Genomic DNA, 15130 nt, shown 5'->3' on the forward strand with positions numbered 1-15130 from the left:
TTTGCCGAAATGCAATGTCCACTTATATCAGGTAGCCTAGTGGTTAGAGCGTTGGGCCAGTAATCGAAAGGTTGCTGGATCGAATCCCCGCGCTGACAAGGTACAAATCTGTCCTTCTGCCCCTGAATAAGGCAGTTAAACCCACTGTTCCCTGGTAAACCAACTTTGTAATTAAGAGTTTGTTCTTAACTGACTTGAAGGTTAAAAAAATAACAAAATATCAGTGCATTCATAACAACCTAAGCCTCAAATAGTAAATTATCATTTACATTGTTTGTTGACACGCTCTCATTGACTTCCAAGTGTCATATAGAATGACCTCAATTAGTGGGTTTATTTTCGTGAACATATTTTTGGCTGTGTAAAACCTCCAGCTCCTCTTTCTCTCTGTCAATCTTGACTTGAGCCCAATGCATAGGCGGCGCGTGTTTGCAGTTAGGGGAAGCACATTTTCACCATACAAATGCACCTTAATATTTAGGCTAAAAATATAACTCAATAACTAACCAGGTTTTCAGCCATCCACTTCATGCGGATTAATTACTTAACGCATGTAAAAAGTCACAACCGAGTTGATGAAAACAGATATGCCGGTACAATTTGATAAATGCCGACAGACAATTTGTTTGTTAGACATGGTGGGATCTTTTTGTGTCGGTAAAATTAATTATCGAGAAATGGCGGTGGAAATGCCTTTATGCTAAAACATTGCTATAATAACCATCATATCTAAGTAAACGTGTAGTCACGTGATGAAATGTTGTTGAACTTCACCAGGTAGGAAAAGTGCACATGATGAACTTGATGCTCCTTTCCAATAAATATCTTATTCTGTGACATGATGATGCTTGGGTGCCATTTGACAAACGTCCAGATAAAAGTCCACACAAAATGTACTTTCTCGCTTGTCTTCATGTACCGAATACACTTTAGAGTTAAATATGTTTCCATCACATCAACTCTACCAATAGTTTTGTCACACAAACTGTTGAGTTCAATATATACAAATGCACTCTGGTCTTTGCAAGGGTGCTACTAGACAGCAGCTCACAGATGCAGTGCGGATAACGTGTGCGGGTAGGCTAGTCTACAATGACATTGTTATGGATAATGCGCTTATTTTCTTCATGAGGATGTTAGAATTTTCGCATGAAAATCTGTTGCCAATTGGATAAAAACCTAACATCTAAGCAGTTTTCCATCCAACCTTTTTATACTACATGTTGGATAAATGTCATGACAGGCCTGATGGAAACAGAAACTTTGTCGTAAAACTTTCCAAATGTTGACAAAACAAAATAAACTAGACAAGGTGAGACATTTTTGTGTTGTTACAATTAATTATGCGAGAAATGTCATTGGAAATGTTTTTATGCGCAAATATCAATATAATAACCTTCAAATCGAAGGAACTTGGAGGAATATGGTAAGTGGTCCTCCCACTATGACTCGGGAAACCATGTAGTTTATTAGGCTCGAGATGAAATAAGTTGCGGTGAACTTCACAGGTTCGTCAAAATGCACTGTGATCTTGATGCTCCTTTCCAATAAATATCGATGCTTGACTGCCGTTTGACAAATACAAGTATTCTTGTTTTTATCCATAATAATATCATCATGTATACTAGCCTACCGCACAGTCTATTTAATCCATTTTAGAATAAGTTTGTAACTAACAACAATGTGGTCTGAATACTTCAGAATGCACCGTATATATACAGTGCATTCAGAAACAGTGCATTCGGAAAGTATTAACAACCCTTGACTTTTTCCAAATTTTTTACATTAGTCTTATTCTAAAACAGATTAAATCGTTTCTTCCCTCATCAATCTACACACAATACCCCATAATGACAAAGCAAAAACAGGTTCATATTTTTTTGCTAATTTATATTTTTTTAAACCCCGAAATACAACATTTACATAAGTATCCAGACCCTTAACTCAGTATTTTGTTGAAGCACTTTTGGCATCAATTACAGCCTCGGGTCTTATTGGGTATGACGCTACAAGCTTGGCACACCTGTATTTATGCCCTTATTCTCTGCAGATCCTCTCATGCGCTGTCAGGTTGGACGGGGAGCATTTCCTAGCCAGCTATTTTCAGGTCTCTCCAGAGATATTTGATTGGATTCAAGTCCGGGCTCTGGCTGGGCCACTCAAGGACATTGGAGACTTTCCTTCGCCCCAGTCTGAGGTCCTGAGCGCTCTGGAGCAGGTTTTCATTTAGGACCTCTGTACTTTTCTCCATTCATCTTTGCCTCGATCCTGACTAGTCTCCCAGTCCCTGCCGCTGAAAAACATCCCCACAGCATGATGCTGCTACCACCATGCTTCACCGTAGGGATGGTGCCAAGTTTCCTCCAGATGTAACGCTTGGCATTCAGGCCAAAGAGTTGAATCTTGATTTCATCAGAGCAGAGAATCTTGTTTCTCATGGTCTGAGAGTCTTTAAATGCCTTTTGGCAAACTCCAAGCTGGTGTCATGTGCCTTTTACTGAGGAGTTTTTGTCATTTAATCCATTAGTCAAGGAGTCTGAATACTTTATGAAGGCACTGTATACACTGAACAAAAATATAAATGCAACATGCAACAATTTCAAAGATTTTACTGAGTTACCACCATTTGCCTCATGTAGCGCGACACATCTGCTTTGCATAGAGCTGATCAGACTGTTGATTGTGGAATGTTGTCCCACTCCTCTTCAATGGCTGTGCGAAATTGCTGGATATTGGCGGGAACTGGAACACGCTGTCGTACATGTTGATCCAGAGCATCCCAAAGACATGTTCAATGGGTGACATCTGGTGAGTATGCAGGACATGGAAGAACTGGGACATTTTCAGCTGCCAGGAATTGTGATATGGGGCCATGCATTATCACGCTGAAACATAAGGTGATGGCGGCGGATGAATGGCACGATAGTGGGCCTCAGGAGCTTGTCACGGTATCTCTGTGCATGAAATTGCCATCGATAACATGCAATTGTGTTCATTGTCCGTAGCTTATGCCTGCCCATACCATAACCCCACTGCCACCATGGGGTACTCTGTTCAAAATGTTGACATCAGCAAACCAACCACACACACAACGCCATCTGCCTGGTACAGTTGAAACTGGGATACATCTGTGAAGAGCACACTTCTCTACATGTTGTGTTTATATTTTTGTTTGGTATACAGTACCAGTAAAAAGTTTGGACACACCTACTCATTCAAGGGTTTATCTTTATTTGTATTGTTTTCTACATTGTAGATTAATAGTGAAGTCATCACAAATACGAAATAACACATATGGAATCATGTAGTAACCCAAAAAAGTGTTAAATCAAAATACACTACCGTTCAAAAGTTTGCGGCCACTTAGAAATGTTGTACCCTCAAAACACCAGTCTCAACGTCAACTTGTCCTATTGCTCAGTTGTGCACTGGGGCCTTCCACTCCTCTTTCCATTCTGGTTAGAGCCAGTTTGCGCTGTTCTGTGAAGGGAGTAGTACACAGCGATGTACGAGACCTTCAGTTTCTTGGCAATTTCTCGCATGGAAAGGCCTTCATTTCTCAGAACAAGAATAGACTGATGAGTTTCAGAAGAAAGAACCCACAAATGCTGATGCTCCAGATACTCAACTATCTAAAGAAGGCCAGTTGTATTGCTTCCTTAATCAGAACAACAGTTTTCAGCTGTGCTAGCATAATTGCAAAGGGTTTTCAAATGATCAATTAGCCTTTTAAAATGATAAACATGGATTAGCTAACACAATGTGCCATTGGAACACAGGAGTGATGGTTGCTGATAATGGGCCTCTGTACACCTATGTAGATATTCCATAAAAAATCTGCTGTTTCCAGCTACAATAGTAATTTACAACATTAACAATGTCTACACTGCATTTGATCAATTTTATGTTATTTTATGTTATTTTAATTTTAATGTTATTTTAATTTCTTTAAAAAACAAGGACATTTCTAAGTGACCCCAAACTTTTGAACGGTAGTGTATATTTTATATTTGAGATTCTTCAAATAGCCACCCTTTGCCTTGATGACTGCTTTGCACACTTTTGGAATTCTCTCAACCAGCTTCATGAGATAGTCACCTGGAGTGTATTTCAATTAATAGGTGTGCTTTGTTAAAAGTACATTTGTGGAATGTCTTTCCTTCTTAATGCATTTGAGCCAATCAGCTGTGTTGTGACAGCTGATTGGCTCTTTGCTCAAATAAGCAAAGAGAAACGACAGTCCGTCATTACTTTAAGACATGAAGGCTCAGCAGCAACAGCTCAGCGGTGAAGTGGTAGGCTACACAAGCACACAGAACGGGACCGCCGTGTACTGAAGCGCGTAAAAATCATCTGTCCTTGGTTGCAACACCCACTACCGAGTTCCAAACTGCTTCTGGAAGCATCATCAGATCATCAGAACAGTCTGTTCAATAAGTGCATCAATGACGTTGTCCCCACATTGACTACGTACATATCCTAACCAGAAGCCATGGATTACAGGAGACATCCGCACTGAGCTAAAAGGTAGAGCTGTCGCTTTCAAGGAGCAGGACACTCATCTGGAAGCTTATAAGAAATCTCGCTATGCCCTCTGATGATCCATCAAACAGGCAAAGCATCAATACAGGACTAAGATTCAATCCTACTACACCGGCTCTGAGGCTGGTCGGATGTGGCAGGGCTTGCAAACTATTACAGATTAGTAATGTTCCGGACGACTGTGTATACACGATCTCCATAGCCGATGTGAGTAAGACCTTTAAACAGGTCAACATTCACAAGGCCGTGGGGCCAGAAGGATTACCAGGACGTGTACTCAGAGCATGCACTGACAAACTGGCAAGTGTCTTCACTGATGTTTTTAACCTCTCCCTGACCGAGTCTGTAATGTTTCAAGCAGACCACCATAATCCATGTGCCCAAGATCGCCAAGGTAAGCTTCCTAAATGACGACCGACCCGTAGCACTCATGTCTGTAGCCATGAAGTGCTTTGAAAGGCTGCTCATGGCTCACATCAAAACCATCATCCCAGAAACCCTAGACCCAGTCCAATTTGCATACCGACCAAACAGATCGACAGATGTCAGAATCTCTATTGCATTCCACACACCTGGACAAAAGGAACACCTATGTGAGAATTCTGTTCATTGACTACAGCTCAGTGTTTAACACCATAGTGCCCTCAAAGCTCATCAATAAGCTAAGGTTCCTGGGACTAAACACCTCCCTCTGGAACTGGATCCTGGACTTCCTGACGAGACGCACCCTATTAGTTCTCTGAGATACGGCGGAGTAGAAATAGTCAAGATGTCACGCATGGGAGGGGACATTGAGAGGAAACTTCTTCAAAGGGAATCTTGCTGGATCCACAGGCTCAACACACTGTCTCCTCATGGCCTTAACGAGGAGTTTGACTTGAAACCGTTTTAATAGTTTCAATATGTCTAAATATATATTTTTTAATCCTAATTGAATATTGTATGTATATTACTGTAAACATTAATCACATTCCCAGTGTATGATCATATATTTTGATACATTTCATCTTAATATTGTGAAACTATGTTATAAATGTAATTTGTTTACCTCCTGTTTCAGGAAGTGATGTCATTAAGAACTGCCCCTATATATAGGACCTTCCACCCCCACCTGGGATATGGATGCTTGATGAAGACCTACGGGTTGAAACGTTGTTAATAAATTCCACCTGGGAGCATGGGCAGCAGTGTGCAACGTTTTCCTTTCTGTTTTCCAAGGGTAGGTTGAGGATCTGCCACGCAGATCCTCAACACGGGGGCCCCTCAGGGGTGCGTGCTTAGTCTCCTCCTGTACTCCCTGTTCACCCATGACTGCGTGGCCAAGCACAACTCCAATACTGACATTAAGTTTGCCGAGGACACCGGTGGTAGGCCTGATCACCGACAATGATGAGACAGCCTATAGGGAGGGGTTCTTTTGTTGAGCTTCCATCAGAATGTTGTACAAGGAGTACTTGGTCGGGAACAATCGTTATTTGGTTTTAGAATGGCATTTTTCCCTCTCGAATGAGCAAGCAAAGCTAGCCAAGTGGCGCTAAGCTCTCCTTCGTCACCAAACGCAAAGAACGCACCACGTCGAAACTCCCGAAAAAATTTCAATAATCTAATAAAACTATATTGAAAAAACATACTTTACGATGATATCTTCACATTTATCAAATAAAATCAAAGCTGGAGATATAAGACGTCTATAACGATTGTTTTTCAGAAGCCAATACTGGTGACCTTTATGCGCTTCCTGAACAAACTAATTCTGGGGTCATATCATTCCAAGCTGTCTCTTTTGACCATAGAAAGAGATTGAGACCCCATGTCACCTCTCTCAGCCTATTGACATCTAGTGGAAGGCGTTTGAAGTGCATGTATAGTCATAAATCTCAAGCAAAATGATAGGGAGGGCCTGGAACAGAGCCTCGATTTGAGATGTTTCACTTTCTGACAGGAAGTTTGCTGCAAAATTAGTTCTGTTTTACTCACAGATATAATTCAAACGGTTTTAGAAACTTGAGAGGGTTTTCTATCCAATAGTAATAATAATATGCATATTGTACGAGCAATAATTGAGTATGAGGCCGTTTAAATTGGGCACGATTTTCCCCCAAAGTGTAAATAGCGCCCTCTATCCTCAACAGGTTTGTTTCCCATGTTTGTTCAATGAACCATAACAATTAATGAACATGCACCTGTGGAACGGTTGTTAAGACAATAAAAGCTTACAGGTAGGCAGGTAGGCAATTAAGATCACAGTTATGAAAACTTAGGACACTAAAGAGGCCTTTCTAGTGACACTCAAAAACACAAAAGAAAGATGCCCATGGTCCCTGCTCATCTGCGTGAACGTGCCTTAGGCATGCTACAAGGAGGCATGAGGACTGCAGATGTGGCCAGGGAAATAAATTGCAATGTCCGTACTGTGAGACGCCTAAGAGAGCGCTACAGGGAGACAGGACGAACAGCTGATTGTCCTAGCAGTGGCAGACCACGTGTAACAACACCTGCACAGGATCGGTACATCCGAACATCACACCTGCGGGACAGTTACAGGATAGCAACAACAACTGCCCAAGTTACACCAGGAACGCACAATCCCTCCATCAGTGCTCAGACTGTCCGCAATAGGCTGAGAGTGGCTGGACTGAGGGCTTGTAGGCCTGTTGTAAGGCAGGTCCTCACCAAACATCACCGGCAACAACGTTGCCTATGGGCACAAACCCACTGTCGCTGGACCAGACAGGACTGGCAAAAAGTGCTCTTCACTGATGAGTCGCGGTTTTGTCTCACCAGGGGTAATGGTCGGATTCGCGTTTATCGTCGAAGGAATGAGCGTTACACCGAGGCCTGTACTCTGGAGAGGGATCGATTTGGAGGTGGAGGGTCCGTGGGGGGCGGTGTGTCACAGCATCATCGGACTGAGCTTGTTGTCATTGCAGGCAATCTCAATGCTGTGTGTTAAAGGGAAGACATCCTCCTCCCTCATGTGGTATCCTTCCTGCAGGCTCATCCTGACATGACCCTTCAGCATGAAAATGCCACCAGCCATACTGCTCGTTCTGTGTGTGATTTTCTGCAAGACAGGAATGTCAGTGTTCTACCATGGCTAGCGAAGAGCCCGGATCTCAATCCCATTGAGCACGTCTGGGACCTGTTGGATCGGAGGGTGAGGGCTAGGGCCATTCCCCCCAGAAATGTCCGGGAACTCGCAGGTGCCTTGGTGGAAGAGTGGGGTAACATCTCACAGCAAGAACTGGGAAATCTGGTGCAGTCCACGAGGAGGAGATGCACTGCAGTACTTAATGCAGCTGGTGGCCACACCAGATACTGACTGTTACTTTTGATTTTGTCCCCCCCTTTGTTCAGGGACACATTATTCCATTTCTGTTAGTCACATGTCCTTGGAACTTGTTCAGTTTATGTCTCAGTTGTTGAATCTTGTTATGTTCATACAAATATTTACACACGTTAATTAAGTTTGATGAAAATATACGCAGTTGACAGTGAGAGGACGTTTCTTTTTTTGCAGAGTTTTTAAATAGGCTGTATACAGTACAAGTCAAAAGTTTTGACACACCTGCTCATTTAAAGGTTATTCTTTATTTGTACAATTTTCTACATTGTAGAATAATAGCGAAGACATGAAAACTATGAAATAACACATATGGAATCATGTAACAAAAAAGGTGTTAAACAATTTTTATTTTATTTTTTTATTTTGAGATTCTTCAAAGTAGCCACCATTTGCCTTGATGACAGCTTTGCACACGCTTGGCATTCTCTCAACCAGCTTCCTGAGGAATGCTTTTACAATAGTCTTGAAGGAGTTCCAACATTTGCTGAGCACCTGTTTGCTGCTTTTCCTTCTCTCTCCGATCCAACTCATCCCAAACCATCTCAATTGGGTTGAGGTCGGGTGATTGTGGAGGCCAAGTCATCTGATGCAGCACTCCATCACTCTCCTTCTTGGTCAAAAAGCCTTTACCCAGCCTGGGGGTGTGTTGGGTCATTTTCCTGTTGAAAAACAAATGATTTTCTCACTATGAGCAAACCAGATGGGATGACATATCGCTGCAGAATGCTTTGGCAGCCATGCTGGTTAAGTGTTCATTGAATTCGAAATAAATCACAGACAGTGTCACCAGCAAAGCACCCCCACACCATCACACCTCCTCCTCCATGCTTCATGGTTGGAACCACATATGCGGAGATCATCCGTTCACCTACTCTGCGTCTCACAAAGACACGGCGGTTGGAACCAAAATTCTCGTATTTGGACTCATCAGACCTAAGGGCAGATTTCCACCGTTCTAATGTCCATTGCTTGTGTTTCTTGGCCCAAGCAAGTCTCTTCTTATTATTGGTGTCCCTTTAGTAGTGGTTTCTTTACAGAAATTCGACCATGAATGCCTGATTCACACAGTCTCCTCTGAACAGTTGATGTTGAGATGTGTCTGTTACTTGATCTCTGTGAAGAATTTATTTGGGCTGCAATTTCTGAGGCTGGCAACTCTAATGAACTTGTCCTCTGCAGCAGAGGTAACTCTGAGTCTTCCTTTCCGGTGGCGGTCCTCATGAGAGCCAGTTTCATCATAGCGCTTGACGGTTTTTACGACTGCACTTGAAGAAACTTTCAAAGTTCTTGACATTTTCCAGATTGATCAGTCTGGAAGCAACGTCAGCACAATACCTATTCATCAGGAGTTTATTTAAATGGGTTTCCATGGCCGAGCAGCCACACACAAGCCACAGATCACCATGCCCAATGCCAAGCGTCGGCTGGAGTGGCGTTAAGCTCGCCACCTTTGGACTCTGGAGCAGTGGAAACGTATTCTCTGGTGTGATGAATCCTACTTCACCATCTGACAGTCCAACATATGATTCTGGGTTTGCACAGTCCATAGTGCCAACTGTAAAGTTTGGGGGAGGAGGTATAATGGTCTGGAGCTGTTTTCCATGGTTCGGACTAGGCCCCTTAGTTCCAGTGAAGGGAAATCTTAAAGCTACAGCCTACAATGACACTCTAGACGATTCTGCGCTTCCAACTTTGTGGAAACAGTTTGGGGAAGGCAATTTCCTGTTTCAGCATGACAATGCCCCCATGCACAAAGCGAGGTCCATACAGAAATGGTTTGTCGAGATCGGTCTGGAAGAACTTGACTGTCCTGAACAGAGCCCTGACCTTGACCCCATCGAACACCTTTGGGGTGAATTGGAATTCTGACTGCGAGCCAGGCCTAATCGCCCAACATATCAGTGCCCAACCTCACTAATGCTCTTGTGGCTGAATGGGAGGAAGTCCCTGCAGCAATGTTCCAACATCTATTGGAAAGCCTTCCCAGAAGAGTGGAGGTTGTTATAGCAGCAAAGGGGGGACCAACTCCATACTAATGCGCATCAATTGGGAGTGAGATGTTTGACGAGCAAGTGTCCACATACTTTTGGTAATGTAGTGTATGTTAAGTATGTGCCAACGGTGATTTTCATAGGGGCTCCAGAGTGGTGCAGTGGTCTAACGCACTGCATATCAGTGCTAGAGGCGTCACTACGAACCCTGGTTCGTTTCCAGGCTGTATCACAACCGGCCGTGATTGGGAGTCTCATAGGGCGGCGCACAATTGGCCCAGCATCGCCAGGGTTAGTGTTTGGCCGGGGTAGGTAGTCATTGTAAATAAGAATGTGTTCTTAACTGACTTGCCTAGTTAAATAAAGGTTAAATAGGCCCAGCTGTTACTTTGTTAAAGCATATTGCATTGAGCTTACATAGCCTATATCTGCAAGTATTTTGTTGATTTTCATTGATGTTACATTCACGTCAACAATTAATGACTAATATTCGCTTAATTGTTTTCATTTCAACTGTCATAGTCCAAGATGGCATCCGTTTTAATTTTGTCTGCGGAAAGGTGCAGATTACCCTGTTTGCATTCATTGCTTTGCTGATAACATTGTACTGGGAAATGCAACACTTGTCTTTTGTGTCGTCCTTCCGATCTCAAGAATGCAAGTCCAGTCTTATAATACCTTAGGCCTGACAACAAATGTAAGTTATTAATGTCAACAGTCATAGACTGTTCTCTCTACTACCACACAAGTGGTGCTGATGCATCAAGTCTGGAACCAACAGGATCCTGAATAGCTTCTACCCCAAAGACATGACTGCTAAATAGCACCCAAATAACTAACTATCTGTATTGCCCCCTCTGTGCACCAACTCTTTTGACTCATCACATACACTGCTGCTACTGCTTATTATATATCCTCTTGCTTAGTGACTTTACCCCTACCTACATGTACATGTCTACGTCAATTACCCCGTACACTCACACATTGACTCGGAACTGGTAACCTTACTCATTGTGTATTTATTCCTTGTTTTATAATCGTTCTACAAATGTTCTCTCTGCATTTTTGGGAATGGCCCGTAAGTAAGCATTTAACTGTTAGACTACAGAAGCTTTGCAGCTGATTCAGGGTTATCTTTGGTCTCTTTGTTGCCTCTCTGAATAATGCCCTCCTTGCCTGGTCTGTGAGTTTTGGTGGGCGGCCATCTCTTGGCAGGTTTGTTGCGGTGCCATATTTTTTTCCATTTTTTAAATAATGGATTTAATGGTTCACCGTGGGATGTTCAACGTTTCAGATATTTTTTTATAACCCAACCCTGATCTGTACTTCTCTACAACTTTGTCCCTGACCTGTTTGGAGAGCTTCTTGTTCTTTATGGTCCCGCTTGCTTGGTGGTGCCCCTTGCTTTGTGGTGGTGCAGACTCTGGGGCCTGTCAGAACAGGTGTATATATACTGAGACAGATCATGTGACACTTAGATTGTATAGAGGTTGACTTTATTTAACGAATTATGTGACTTCTGAAGGTAATTGGTTGCACCAGATCTTATCCACTGGCTCCAGGTCATCTACAAGTCTTTGCTAGGTAAAGCCCCGCCTTATCTCAGTTCACTGGTCACCATAGCAGCACCCAACCGCAGCACGCGCTCCAGCTTGTATATTTCACTGGTCACCCCCAAAGCCAATTCCTCCTTTGGCTGCCTTTCCTTCCAGTTCTCTGCTGCCAGTGACTGGAAGGAACTGCAAAAATCGCTGAAGTTGGAGACTCATATCTCCCTCACTGACTTTAAGCACCTGCTGTCAGAATAGCTCACAGATCATTGCATCTGTACATAGCCCACCTGTAAATAGCCCATCCAACTACCTCATCCCCATACTGTATTTATTTTGCTCCTTTGCAACCCAGTATCTCTACTTGCACATTCATCTTATGCACATCTATCACTCCAGTGTTTAAAACTTCTTCTTGATAGGGGGCGCAATTGAAACATATGGCAAAATATGCGTACCCATTTTAAACTGCCTATTTCTCATCCCCCGAAACTAGAATATGCATATAATAGTAAGATTAGGATAGAAAACACTCTGAAGTTTCCAAAACTGTAAGAATTTTGTCTGTGAGTTTAAACAGAACTTTTATTGCAGGTGAAAACCTGAGAAAATTTCAAGCAGGAAGTGGCACTAATTTTGAGAGCTCTGTGTTCGAAAGCCGTCCTATTGCATATGTGAAGTCTCATCAATAAGACCTCTTTTTCTATGTCTTCCCTAAGGTGTCAACAGCTTTGAGACGTAGTTTCAGGCCTTTATTTTGAAGGATGAGCTTGTAAGAGCAAATTGAGCAAGTGGACAGGTGGGGGCTCTCCGGGTGAATCATGCGTAAATCTGAAAAGGTAGCCATTGTTTCTCTCGCTCTAGTGAGAAGCCAACTGTGCTGGTTAATTTATTATCAAATAGATTTGTGAAAAACACAATGAAGTTGGATCAGAAACAACGGTTGACATGTTTATGTGGACATTATGGATATCATTTGGAATTTTTTTCGCCGTTGTCGCGAACGCTTTTTCCTGTGAATTCCTGGGTCATGACGCAACAAACAAACGGAGTTATTTGGATGTGAAACATATCTTTATGGAACAAATGGAACATTTGCTGTCTACTGGGAGTCTCGTGAGTGAAACCAACCAAAAATCAACTAAGGTAAACGATCCATTTGATTGCTTTGCTGGATGTTGTTACCGAGTTACCTGACGCTAGCTGTTCTTATTGTTTTGTCGAGCGATCGATACATTTACACAAATGCATGTATTGCTTTCGCTGTAAAGCATCATTTCAAAATCTGAGACGACAGATGGATTAAGGAAAGGCTAAGCTGTGTTTTGCAATACTCCACTTGTGATTTCATTAAATTATATTTTATGATTACCCTCTGGCGCTAGGCTAGGCTGTGCTAGTCAGGGTTTTTAATGACAGAAAACCCGGATCCGGGATGGGTAGCAATGAAAGGTTTTAATTGCTATATCGTAACTACCTCGCCACTATGGCCTTATTTATTGCCTTACCTCCCTTATCTTACCTCATTTGCACACTGTTTAAATACTTTTTTTCTACTGTATTATTGACTGTATGTTTGTTTATTCCATGTGTAACTCTGTGTTGTTGTATGTGTCGAATTGCTATGCTTTATCATGGCCAGGTCGCAGTTGTAAATGAGAACTTGTTCTCAACTAGCCTACCTGGTTAAATAAAGGTGAAATATATAAAATAAATACAACATTTAGGGGCTTCATAGCAAAGGGGGTGAATATGCACGCACCACTTTATCACTTTTTTTATTTTTTTATTTATTTTTAAAACAAGTTATTTTTTTCATTTCACTTCACCAATTTGGACAATTTTGTGTATGTCCTTCACATGAAATCCAAATAAAAATCTATTTAAATTACAGGTTGTAATGCAACAAAATAGGAAAAACGCCAAGGGGGATGAATACTTTTGCAAGGCACTACACCTGTTGTTTTTATGAAGCATGTGAGAAATGAAATTTGACTTGATCTGATATTTCTGTTATTGGGGAAAGAGACACACCTGTTAACCTGGCCAGCCAGCACTTAATCCAGAGGAATTTGCACCTGCAGCGGTTTGAGCCAGGTGGCCATAGGCACTGCGTGCATGAATTAAACAGAAGTCAATGAAAATTCTCTGATCTGTATTTTACTTATCAAAATGCTAAATTTAACTGAGCGAACAGTATAGTCTATCTTATTTGCACTAGCGGAGAGCATTGGTCATATTCCAGTGAAGGCGCATATTCACTCTTCGTCATTGTTGGGTCAGTTCCTCTTGAAAGTTTGTTTTTGGACAATAATTTACACCTCCAAGTTCGATGAACATCATATTGTATTTGTGTATCCCCTTCTCGTAGGCCTATTATATGGATCTGACGATGTCGTTTTTATTGATCTGTTTGTCACACTCTTAGAAAAAAGGGTTCTTCAGGACCTTTTTGGTTCTTTGAATAAGATTAAAGAATGCTTTACTAAAAATGTTTCTGTATATTGTCAATATAACAATATATAGATTATTGTTGTATTTGTGATGGGTCACAAATCCAACAACACATGGCCTCATGAACTTTTAGAACCCTTCCAGTCAGGCTTCCGGCACAGAAGCTGCCTTGGGAGAGGTTGTGAACAACCTCCTCTGTGCTGCTGATCCTCGGTACATCTACATCCTCCATTCTCCTGGACGTGTCTGCAGCACTTGAAACTGTCTGTGATCAGATTTGAACGGACTGCATGGAGAGGCTTCTTGGAGTTTCCGGAACACCCCTTGCCTGGTTCCACTCATATATATGATAGACAACAGTTTGTCTCCCTTGGCAACTCAAAACAGTGTTTTGACATTGGGCTCGTTATTGTCAATGGGAAGCAGCAACAGCATAATTTTCAACTTAAGTTTTAGGAATATGAATGGGACTTTCAACTTTCATTTCCAATAGTGTTCTAGCTACTTACCAAGGTAAAAATGGCTGAATTAGTACAAAAACATGATGTGATTGATTTATTTGGATGATTTACAAGAAATCATGAAAACGGGGTTGACTTGCCAATAATAAGGAAAGTCAATTGTGAGAATCCTATAGGATTCTATTGGAAAAATCACTCATTGTATAGGATTTTTTTTACTAGGGCTCGGGGTTGGAACATCCATTGCAGTGTGTAATGCAGCCTAGTTTTATTTACACCATCTCAGAAGCTATCTTAGAAATATAACTTTGCTCTGTGCTTCTCTGAGCATGCACTTCGTATCCTATAGCCTATAGGCTATGGATAATTTGAATGCTTTTTTTTTTGTACAGACCATCAATGCATGATGAATAGGCTAGGCTAAGATATGTAGAGCGTTTTCGAAGGTAGGTGCACATTAGGGTACATCATGTTTGGGAAGAACTTTATTTTTTAAGGAATGGTAAATACTTAAATGCCGAGCCTACATTTATTTATAGGAAAGAGCGCCTCTCCACCTTTGACCTTGATTACCATAGCAACAGGGACGCGTCACCTATTGTCACTGATGTGACTGGTCAGGTCCTGTAGGACTTGTCCATTGTAAAGCAGTGTCATTATTAAAAATATATATTTTCAACCTCCTTTATTAGCTAACCTTGATGATAAAGCAAATATAAAAGCTGTAACATCAAATGTACAAGTATTTCCCGATAAAGTGCTTGTAAATAACAGGCTTACAAAATA

The sequence above is a fragment of the Salvelinus fontinalis genome, chromosome 2, assembly GCF_029448725.1.
Source record: "Salvelinus fontinalis isolate EN_2023a chromosome 2, ASM2944872v1, whole genome shotgun sequence".
In the NCBI taxonomy this organism is placed as follows: Eukaryota; Metazoa; Chordata; class Actinopteri; order Salmoniformes; family Salmonidae; genus Salvelinus; species Salvelinus fontinalis.